The sequence below is a fragment of the Mizuhopecten yessoensis genome, unplaced genomic scaffold (genome assembly GCF_002113885.1).
Source record: "Mizuhopecten yessoensis strain PY_sf001 unplaced genomic scaffold, ASM211388v2 scaffold555, whole genome shotgun sequence".
Lineage (NCBI taxonomy): Eukaryota > Metazoa > Mollusca > Bivalvia > Pectinida > Pectinidae > Mizuhopecten > Mizuhopecten yessoensis.
The window spans coordinates 30,572-43,075 of NW_018403605.1; the positions used below are offsets into that span (position 1 = coordinate 30,572).

Here is a 12,504-nt window from a genome sequence, read left to right on the forward strand (position 1 = left end):
ATTCATTACACACGTAACAACGTAAAGCATTTTACAGTATTATTTTCTGTTTGGCCATTTTCATTGTATTGCAATTTGCCAGCTCGTAAAAGAGGAATTGCTACAAACACATTTGGGATGTTAGGAACACACTGGGCAATAATAATAAATTTCACTGTCAGTTTTCACATATAGAGAACACCCTATAACTTTGGTCACAGAATTAAACTGTCTTGAAAAGGAAGTCCTATGATATATCGGTGCAATCGCTATCGATTTTAAGCAACTTTCACGCCTGCTGACGAATGAGATATTGTAATAGAAATTAACTTTGAGGCATTGGACGGGGGCTGTCTTCCTGTATTCAGTTTCACTTTATTAACGTAATGAAAATATGATTTGTAAAATACTCGCCGCTTGATTATTTTTATTATTATTATTATATTTAATGGTATATAACTTATCAATGAAGTTTCAGTAATTGGTATATTTGTAAAAAAAAAATATGGTTGACTGATTATTATTTGAAGTAACAAACGTTATCCCCTCAGACGCCCCTTTTCTCTTGTTTAATTGTTATCTCCGAGATCATCTTCATCTTACAGGAAAAGGTACTGTTGGTTGATGATGAATGCGAGGCTCTCGTTCTCTATACCAGGTGATGGATTCCGTGTCAGAGCCGTGGACTTCTACAGACGCACACCTCTTAGGCCAATCCCACAATCCACCATCCGACTTCACAACTCGACAGATTCACGCCTTTAGTACAATGTAATTGACTCTCGACCAATTCCATGTTTATGATCACAGCTATCCCAGGTTGTTTCATTACAATAAACCTGGTCATCTTGTGAGTAGCCTTTATTTTTCGGGTATTGCGAAGGTGAAGTCTTAAATCGTGTCAGTGGGCCAACAACCTCGATGTATGAGGTAAAACTTCATTTGTCGCTTCTATGCAATTTTTAGCACCCTTTGATTTTTATTCTGTGACATTTTTATTTGTGTTGGCACTTATTGACATACTTTTTACACTGTAAAAATTTAATCGATTATTTTTTTCATTTTTAATCGTAGACAAACTGAGAAGGTTGTTGCTTTTACAAGGATGCTTACAAGTTCCTTAACCCCAAATCTTACAACCAATCGTTCAAGTATTTCTGTTAATAGAAATAAACGTTGTTGACATATGAGATTATGGAGAAATACGGGTCTCTGGAGTGGAACTTTCACGATCTCTGTGAGTTTTATATGATTACGACAGGGGATTTAGGTTCATTGGCAGAGCCAATATTGACACGATGATAAAATCTATCTCTTGATTGTTTACACCAAGTGACGATACAAGAACACAACTTTTTATTGTGCTATATTGCTTCCTTAGTTATCCAAATAAAACTGCATGGCCTTTTTTATGGCGAAAAAGTTCAATGGAAATTATCGTGGTATTAGGGCCGGCATTTAAACCATTTCCCATTGACACCCATACTTGTCGGCATCACGTATTTATCTTTACACGTCATCCATAAACGTGTCAGCACTAATCTTATTTACGACATCACATTGCCGCTTATTTAACGTTACAATCATATATAAGAGCTTTAAATTGAAAAGGATGGTTTTGTTCTTAACAATTAATGTCTGTTAAAAATTAAATCGGGGAGATCGCTGCTAAAAAGGCGATAACAATCAGGATTAAAAAAGAAAAGGAAAACACAAAGAGGAAAAAAAGGAGAAAAACAAAACGTTATAACAGGAACTGAAGCGGCATCAAAACAGATGTTGAACATCATTCGGAAAATGGAGGCGTAGAAAGTTCTCAAGCATGTACACACGATAATAATGTACACGTCACAACAATGTTCAAACAATAACAATGTACACGTCACAACAATGTTCAAACAATAACAATGTACACATCACAACTATGTTCAAACAATAACAATGTACACGTCACAACAATGTACAAACAATAACAATGTACACGTCACAACAATGTACAAACAATAACCATGTACACGTCACAAAAATGTACAAACAATAACAATGAACACGTCACAACAATGTTCAAACAATAACAATGTACAGGTCACAACAATGTACAAAAAATAACAATGTACACGTCACAATAATGTACAAACAGTAACAATGTACACATCCCAACAATGTACAAACAATATCAATGTACACGTCACAACAATTTACAAACAATAACAGTGTACACGTCACAACAATTTACAAACAATAACAGTGTACACGTCAAAACAATGTACAAACTATAACAATGTACATGTCACAACAATGGACAAACAATAACAATTTGCACATCACAACATTGTACTAACCATAACGATGTACACGTCCCAACAATGTACAAACAGTAACAATGTGCACATCACAACAATGTACTAACAATAACGATGTACACGTCACAACAATGAACAAACAATAACAGTGTACACGTCAAAACAATGTACAAACTATAACGATGCACACGTCACAACAATGTACACACTATAACAGTGTACAGGTCACAACAATGAACAAACAATAACAGTGTACACGTCACAACAATGTACAAAAAATAACAATGTGCACATCACAACAATGTACTAACCATAACGATGTACACGTCACAACAATGTACAAACAATAAGAATGTACACGTCTCAACAATGTTCAAACAATAACAATGTACAGGTCACAACAATGTACAAACAATAACAATGTACACGTCACAATAACGTACAAACAGTAACAATGTACACATCACAACAATGTACAAACAATAACAGTGTACACGTCACAACAATGTACAAACAATAACAGTGTATACTTCACAACAATGTACAAACAATAACAATGTACACGTCACAACAATGTTCAAACAATAACGATGTACACGTCACAACAATGTACAAACAATAACAATGTTCACAATAGACAATCCAATGATACAATGTACTTTTTTTAATTTTGCAAACAACCTTTTATTATTCTTGTTAGGATTTGGTGAAATGGTGGATACGACACCCAAACGTTTTACACTGTTCAGATACGGACTGATTGGTTTAAAACACTGCAATATTAACAGTAGTAGTAATTATACAGGACGTTATATTAGATAAAGGTATGGAAAGAGCAACTGTACTCATCGGAATGTTTCGTAGTAGCCTTTTTAGCCACATATTTTTCTTGTTTATATTCATTTTTAACAGCTAACAAAAGGTCAGCATTGATGATGCCTAGAGACTATATATGCCGGGAAATCAGCACTGATGGTGCCCGGAGACTATATATGCCGGGAAGTCAACACTGATGGTGCCCGGAGACTATATATGCCGGGAAGTCAACACTGATGGTGCCCGGAGACTATATATGCCGGGAACTCAGCACTGATGGTGCCCGGAGACTATATATGCCGGGAAGTCAACACTGATGGTGCCCGGAGACTATATATGCCGGGAAGTCAACACTGATGATGCCCGGAGACTATATATGCCGGGAAGTCAGCACTGATGATGCCCGGAGACTATATATGCCGGGACCTGATGATGTCGCTGCTCTCTCAACTCCATAAAACCGATACCGTTTGGTAGCCGACACAGCACACAGGGATCCGACGATAAAAGTCGTCATCGTTCTACGCTGCTACATTAATTTGAAAACAGAACTAAATTTTCTAAGCATTAACTTATCCAAATACAAATCAAATTTACATGAATGATTAGTAAAGCAAACTATTGACAATGTTATCCAAATTTTCATCAGTAATGTTTAATGCATGCCTAATACATGCATTGAATTTCGGCTTGTTTAAGTGATCGATCACGCAGCCAAATCTTCTTTTTATATAAATTTTGACATCTTGACTTTTACATGTAAAGATTATTACAGAGATTGGTAGGGCTATGGATTAACGCTGTGCCCCTGTGTTACCCATCGTTCAGCAGATCAATGGCGGAGCCAAAGTTCAAACATCAATTTGCATATTCATAATCGCATAAATGTTTGACAGCCAAGCACTTAAGTGTAGTATTTCTAGTGGTGATGTTTATTGATAGAGTGAGAAAGCGTTCAGCATTCACGAACAACTGATTCATGTTACTCTATGCATGATTGGGATAAAATGTCAATTATTGTGTCGCATTTAGGATCCTCTTGATTTACACGCTAAAATTAAAAATAACACACAATGAACTTTTATGTAAATACTAATTTATGAATGAGAGCTGATCGGCATGAAAAGGAGAGTGTCGTTCAATTAATCTTTTTGACCGTCAGAAATACTCGTCCTTCTTCATAAAGACATCCTCGATATCCAGGAGTTTCGCTCACTTTCATATTCAGATATCGAGGATGCCATAACGGTGCCTAAGGAACAGATTGCCATTTCATACTGTCTCATTAATTCCCTTTCTTTCTGCTAATGACGGGTAAAGTTGGAGGGACAAAAACATGCAATTTTGTACTTAGTGTTATTGATTGGAGAAATATTTGTAAATGCAAAAATCTTTGATCTGAAAGATATTACATGCAGATACTTATAAACCAATAAAACCCCTTTAATATGGTGGTAATAAGCCCGATCCTGGCAGTCTTATTTTATTTCTATACGGCATTTTTTTTACATAGGCCTCTTACAATGTACCAACAGACAGAGCGCAGCCAACAAAATCTCAATCTCCTGATGGTTAAAAGGATGATAACGAAAACCGTTTAACAGGTCTGAGTCTTATACCTGGTTTTTAGTGACAATACAAAGCCGACGCAGGGTATTGGTGAGCTGCTGTGTGTATGTGACATCAGTGTTAGGGTTATGAGCGTCATCAAGGAAACCAATAAAGTGTTTTATATAAAGACATTCTCCTGTTTTACCTACTACATGGAGGAGTTTATGGATTATGACAGTTAGCCAGTATCTGACACTGAGCAGGAATAAAAGGGGTTAAGTATGTGTATATGACATTGTTAATTACGATGTCTAAAATGTTAGTTAGCATATCTCGTCTGCTGAAAGGCCGAAAGGCCGTTATAGCGAACGTAAAACGTCAAAATCATATATTAGCATAAACGTATTCTGAGATACTCGAAAACATATCAAATAAATACATGAATACAATGAGCTGCCCATTATGACCTATTTTTTTATATATCTTTTATGAAAAATTTATTGAAGAGACTGAGTGTTAAAAGAATAAACTTGAATGAAAACATCCAGGTATGGCTTGGCTTTTATTTCCTAAAGTGTATAATTTGATCCGCTCAACTGCAACCACAAATATCTCAAACGGCAAGGCACAGCCATCAAATCGACGATGTGAAATGAACATCTTGTTTTGAGGAATTCTTATGCTAAAATTAAAAATATTGCTGATGGCTCAGAAAAGGATTTTATATTTAGCTGTGTATCTGTTTTCATGTAAAATAAGGAATAAAACAATAATACTGATGATTAATTAATTAATGTTTACAGCTTAACAGCATCCTCCCGTGAGTACATGTTATTTGAACTATAACAATAGTAGTTTCCAGCGCTATAACTGAGCAAGAGTAAAACCACATTGTAATGGAACAGAGGGTTCCGGGTACAGTTCACACTCCTGTGAAACAGCAAACCATCACGTCACGTTAAATACAACGTACGTTCAATACAATTCTGTTGTACCCATTTTCCTTCACATACTGTATGCTTTGATCCATATGCATTCTGCCTAGATCTTTCTGGATATGCACAACCCAAAACACAAAATTACTATGACCTCATAAAAAGACATTCCGGAATCATGTGTCCGGCAGACCCTGTCCTGCTTATATAGCCTATAGTGTTAATAATCACACAACGCATATTTTGATATGTTTTATTAGCACATTCTATTTCTGCATTAATTACCTAATTAAGAACCATAATTCATCACCTGGCACATGCCGTGTTAATCAACACTTGCTCACCCAACGGGAATATTGTTTTTACCCCACGGGCAGAAGTCTAGTTTCCGGCTACCAGCTAACCGCTGCCTGAGGCGGAATGTTAAGCACCCTGGTGACATATAGGTATTTTCACATACATTTTTCTCTAATCACAGATATTCTGGTCGATTTATTGATAAACTCTTCTGTTCGTCCTACCGTAGCTCCTAATCAGTGTTACTGGATGGACGCGGTAGAGTCATCAAACTACTCCTGCAATTGAGCTATCGGCTATGACGTCACTGGCGGACTATTCCTGGAATCGTTTGCTCGTATACCGGATGTAGTAGTCTTGATCGTAGCGATTTGTTTTTCTCCTACACATTATATACTTATAGCAAACACATGTGTTCTTATATCGATACCTAGAAAAAATCCGAAGAAGTAAAAAATAAAATGTCTTGAGAGAAAGGAACAGTGTCAATAGAACTCATTCTCTAATCTGTTTATTTCTGAGTTATTTGATTTATTCTATTTCAGTAATGTCATCAATTCGCAAAGTCAGGTTTCAGTGAAGTTCAGTGTTAAATGTATCAGTACAACATTTCCTCATTATTTAAGGAATCAACGTGGACTTAACAGAACGACTGAGCTGTAAAAAATCTGAATCTGAAATGGATGAGAGGATCTTGTAAAAAAAAAAAAAAAAAAAAAAAGACTTACTGAATGTGAATATTTTCTTATGATACCGGGGCATATAAATCTATATAGAACTGTTAGTCTATGTCCCATTAGAAACATCATCAAACGGTCCTGTTTATAAGTATCTTTTTTTTACTGTTAATTTTAGCACTTCACTCTCTAATTTTGCCATGCCTCTTTTTTTAAAGTTCAGAACTTGGGTGATAATGGAAACCTTGAAACGGTGACCTACTGCCGAATACCAGTCGGTACGCATCTTCTACGTCCCATCTGTAAATTCAAGGCCGTATACGTTATTTTAAGATTTGATAAAATGAAGCATTCTAGATATTTTAATTCAGAAACAGAGTCCATCAATAAAATATCATAAATTGGTTCTTCTTAAATAATACCAAAGTAGCTTGTTAACCTGTGAAGTGAACAGAACATTTCCACGCCATAGCCTGTGTACTTTTCACTACGGTCACCGCCATGTGGTGCACCTAGGGGGACGTAATTCTACAGACACTTCCGGGTGTGTGTGTGGTAAAATATACTCTCTGTTCTCCGTGATCTGTCATATAAGCGGCCTGTCGGAGAGTCAGAAAGCGGTACGTGTGATGTGTCCGTCTGCTGACATATTTATTACTGGTTTTAGGGTGTAAACGTTGTCCAGCGGACGGGTTCCTGGTCACGTCACGACCAACAAGCGATCTATACTGAAGCAGTCTCGCAATGTAGATCTTATATGCATTAAAAGTGCAATGAAATAAAATTAAATGTGTCCAAAAAGATGAAGTCTGTTTTTTCTATTTAACGGTAATGAGTTAGGACGCAAGGTAGTCACGATTTCATTATTTACAACGATATCGAGGTTTAAAACTGATTGTAATCTAATAAGGGTAATATATGTCAATTAAAAAGTAACATCAATAAATGCTGGCTTTTATTGTGGGAAGTCAATTTTTATTTCTAATTTATAACAGATTAAATCTTTCTAATTCCTTTTCTAGCTTTAATTATATGCAATGCCGTTGATAAATATCTAACAGTATAAACACTTCAGTTTGAAAGCTTTTATAACTTCGATTAAAAGTGCAGAAGTTCTGTAAAACGGGCGCAATTTCCAAGTAACTTAGGTTTAAACATAGAGATTTGCTCTCGTTTCTATATTGTTACTATAGTGTTTATTTGGCCTATTTAGTTCAGCAACACGTGCTGATATACATATATTGTTTATTTTACGTCATTTTATATAGCGTTGCTGTACTGAACTTATAATTCAGATGGCGTTGATAAGTTGCAACAGTTTGGTCCTAATCCTTGTTTTATAAAGGAAGGGTAGCTAAATAAAGCTCAGTCAATGGTGGACAGCGTTATAGTTTTCTGATACATTCTCCTTTGTTTAGAATACGAAAAGCGAGTCCAATTGGATTATTGCAGTAATCGCAATGCAATGAGGAGGTGAAATATCACAGGGTACTTTGGTGGGGTTTTTTTTATCAAAGATCTGACTTTGCAAAAGATACCTCCCATATTTAAGTGGTATTTTTCAATAGACTGTTCACCATATATAAAGTAGCATATACTTATTACGGGTGACGGTTTTGTATATTGTAGAATAAGTCAAAGGTTAAACAATCCTCACGTTTACAAAAACCGTTAATTACTAGATATCGGTAAGGTGATGTGAAGTGCTGCCCAACAAGAGGAAAGGTATCCTTGGGGATCTGTCTTCGTCTTTAGTGTAGCATGGTGGTCACCCTCGTCAAAACTTTCCATAAGGCCGTAGACGCATCCTCCAGGGTTCTGGTGATCATTTACACGTACAGTTATAATGGAGGTAAGCTGCTGGTGAAGAGGAGTCTGTGTGTCGTCGATCTCTGGAGGACATATACGACCGATGTTGTTACTTAATTAGACAACACATCGTCGATCTCAAGCTCTGGAGGACATATACGACCGATGTTGTTAATTAATTAGACAACACATCGTCGATTTAAATTGAGAGTAATTAAACGACTTCGCAAGGTTTTGTTACCAGTCTTGGTAAGTTCTTCAATGTGTTCAGCCTCGTAACAAGTTAATCAGAAGAGGGGCTCTGATTGTCACCAAAAGAATGCCAACAACATGCAGGAAAAGTTGCTACCGAACTCAACAAAGATATTGTCAATCATGCACTTCATATTTCTTGCGATCTCATCCTCAATACATATTACTTATTGTCTTATTACGGATGGTAATGACATCTACCGTTTAGTTGGTAGTCTTCGGCAGTATGTTTCATTGAGGTAGCACTATAAAGTCGGCATCAGTCCGCGCTATCACAAGGAGACAAAAACGAACATGTCGCAGCCTCCCAAAACACACACGCATACACTACACGCATGCATCTTGCACACAGGGGAGGCCGTCCTTAAATGACCAGAGGTGTTGATAGGACGTTAAACAATACTAAACCAAACCAAACCCAGAGAGGTCCCGTCCTTAAATGACCATAGCTGTTAATAGGACGTTAAACAATACTGAACCAAACCAAACCCAGAGAGTTCCAGTCCTTAAATGACCATAGCTGTTGATAGGACGTTAAACAATACTAAACCAAACCAAACCCAGAGAGGTCCAGTCCTTAAATGACCATAGCTGTTGATAGGACGTTAAACAATACTGAACCAAACCAAACCCAGAGAGGTCCAGTCCTTAAATGACCATAGCTGTTGATAGGACGTTAAACAATACTGAACCAAACCAAACCCAGAGAGTTCCAGTCCTTAAATGACCATAGCTGTTGATAGGACGTTAAACAATACTGAACCAAACCAAACCCAGAGAGGTCCAGTCCTTAAATGACCATAGCTGTTGATAGGACGTTAAACAATACTGAACCAAACCAAACCCAGAGAGGTCCCGTCCTTAAATGACCATAGCTGTTGATAGGACGTTAAACAATACTAAACCAAACCAAACCGTATTGTTGCAGTATCCATTTCGTTGGATTCCGAGCTTCGAGATTCCCGACCATCGTGACTACCCTAATGTGGAAGTCTTTTTTCTTGTTCTTTTTCTCCTTTTTTATTCTGCCAAAATAAACTGGTCCAACCAGATAAGCATTTTATTCAATATTGGCACACACTGATAAGTGCTCTATTTATTAACAGCTAATTTCGATTCAATAAATCTGAATATATCTTTCAAACATTAGAGCTTTATAGAAGAGGAAAAAAAATCGTGTTACATGTTGTTAATATAATATATACCTTTTATTTTTCTATGTCAATACCTATATGTCGTATAGATCAATATCTAGTGCGTTCAGATAACTTGTTGACGTCATCTTTAGATAGTAGGATGTATTCCGTGTAAATAATCCGCCACAGGTAAGTTCAAATCTAACTGGTTCTATGGTGTAATGGTTAGCACTCTGGACTTTGAATCCAGCGATCCGAGTTCAAATCTCGGTAGAACCTCATTTTATTAAAGTGTATTAAAAATACAGTGTGCGAGTTTTTTTCTCATCCGTATCGTGTAACCGTTACAACAATGTCATTACCACAAAAAGTGTGCAGAAGTGTCAAAATATACATAATTATATAGTTATTTATAATATATTTCCATACGTGTAATATATTTATTAAATTTCGGTTCTTGCCGTCATCGAAAATCCTCTTTTCTAATTGGCTGGTTTCTATCATCATGATTTACAATGTACGTATGACCAGTGTAAATTTCAAAACACTCGAATCAAACGGAACAAACTTTAGGCAAAAATGTGAAATATGACCTTTAAATGAGAGTTTCTGTATCTATTCATCATTTTTCAGTCTTATTTTTTTATTTCCCTTAAGATTCCTTTTGAATTAACAAAGGTTACTTATGGTGTTCCGACAAATCAACGTACTGTTGTCGCCTTTTCTCGCTAATCACAGGGGCACGTTACAAATGTCTGAAATACACACATATGCTATACTGATATGGGTCACAACACACATAAACATACACAAGGGAAGAAGCTTCGTCAGAGCACTACCGGTACCGCCAAATTTCAAATGAAGATTTTCAACACTTACTTTTGTTATTTTTTCCAGCGATCTGCGGCGATAGCTTCGGTTTGAATTGTAATAAAGTAATCCATCATGATCAATTGTGTAATCATGCGTCTAAAACATCCAATCAAGAACTTTTTCGGGGAATTTGCAGTTTTACCGCCATGATTAACTTGAACCTGACCCGGAAATGACGAGGGCTTTTCGACATGTCTTTATAGCATACTGCCAAATACTACGGAAAGTCCCAAGGCCCCCCGAGTAGAGTCTAGTCCCGCAGCAAATANGGACTTTCCGTAGTATTTGGCAGTATGCTATAAAGACATGTCGAAAAGCCCTCGTCATTTCCGGGTCAGGTTCAAGTTAATCATGGCGGTAAAACTGCAAATTCCCCGAAAAAGTTCTTGATTGGATGTTTTAGACGCATGATTACACAATTGATCATGATGGATTACTTTATTACAATTCAAACCGAAGCTATCGCCGCAGATCGCTGGAAAAAATAACAAAAGTAAGTGTTGAAAATCTTCATTTGAAATTTGGCGGTACCGGTAGTGCTCTGACGAAGCTTCTTCCCTTGTGTATGTTTATGTGTGTTGTGACCCATATCAGTATAGCATATGTGTGTATTTCAGACATTTGTAACGTGCCCCTGTGCGCTAATCGTTGTTTTACTGTTGTTACCTAAGATATTGAAGCCAGGCTCGACTATGACGACACTAGTGTAAACATTCACCCCTGAAAAGTCATAACAAACTATTTCAACCTTTGAACTGGAAGAGTTCAAATGTGTCTTCAGGGTTGAATGAGTTAAGGTATTGTAATTTTCATTGTTGGCTGTGGTAATTTACGTGGGGTTAATCATAAAAATCAATCAAATTGTGACCTTTGGCGCTTTGTGCCAATGAACTACACATAGTATTTCCCACCGCCATATCTATTAGAGGGGATTCGACAACGAGCCAGGGGCCGTAAGATTGCCTTATCAGTACAAATCAATGAAAAACAACAGGTTCAATGGTAGCATACAATGTAATACTCCGAATTCTGTGATCCAAAGCAAATCTCGGTAAAACATGACAGTGTTTACTCGTTCTTATTAAGATCATTTCATAAACTGATTATTTATACAAACACATCGCAATATGATTTAAACATGAGAAAAAATACAGTTAGACCCCCAAAATGGTAGATACTTGCTTTTCTCTATGAAAACAAACGTGGGGTTTAAATAGGATATAAAAACTACCGAAGCGTGAATTAATCTGACCGAGATTTGTTTGTAATCATATGAATCACAGATGCTGTTAGACCAAACACATCTGTATATCACAGTCTCCCACAGAAATGGGGAGAGACACCCCTAATATAGAAATAATACCGGTCGTTTCATCAGGTCATATCGAATTCAAACTGTTTAGCATTTCACTTGAACACAAACATGTGCTTTCAATAATAATAGGTTTAGGCCCCTAATATATTCCAGAGTCCCGATACAAGGGCCATAAATCCTGGGCCCCGAGCCCTTTAATAAGCGGTCGGGAACGGAATCCAAGTCCGGTTTTCACCATGCGTAAATTAATGCAACAGCTTATACCGTTGATGAAACACATAAACAGTCAGCGTACAGCGTATTTAGTTCTTCTTCGGATATTTTATTGCTTTCCGCGTTGGTGGGAAAAAAGACTTAGGTCATTGGAAAACGAGTTTCTAAACACTGGGGTAACGACTTGGTCGGAAATTAACTGTTGCTAAAATTACCTGAGCCTCTAGTTGACATAGACGAGAAAGAAAATATTCAAATTAGTATAATACCTGTGTAATTTATGTGATGACTAAATAAAAAGTTCAAGGGGATTATGTATTCTCATACATCAAGCTAAAGAGTGTGAAT

General features: G+C 36.8%; 1 non-coding gene across 1 annotated transcript; it reads left to right on the top strand.

Moving 5' to 3' along the window:
- The first annotated feature begins 9,962 nt into the window (after positions 1–9,962).
- Trnaq-uug lies at positions 9,963–10,034 on the top strand. The gene has a single exon. It is a non-coding gene; the product is annotated as a tRNA-Gln (tRNA).
- The last annotated feature ends 2,470 nt before the right edge of the window (positions 10,035–12,504 follow it).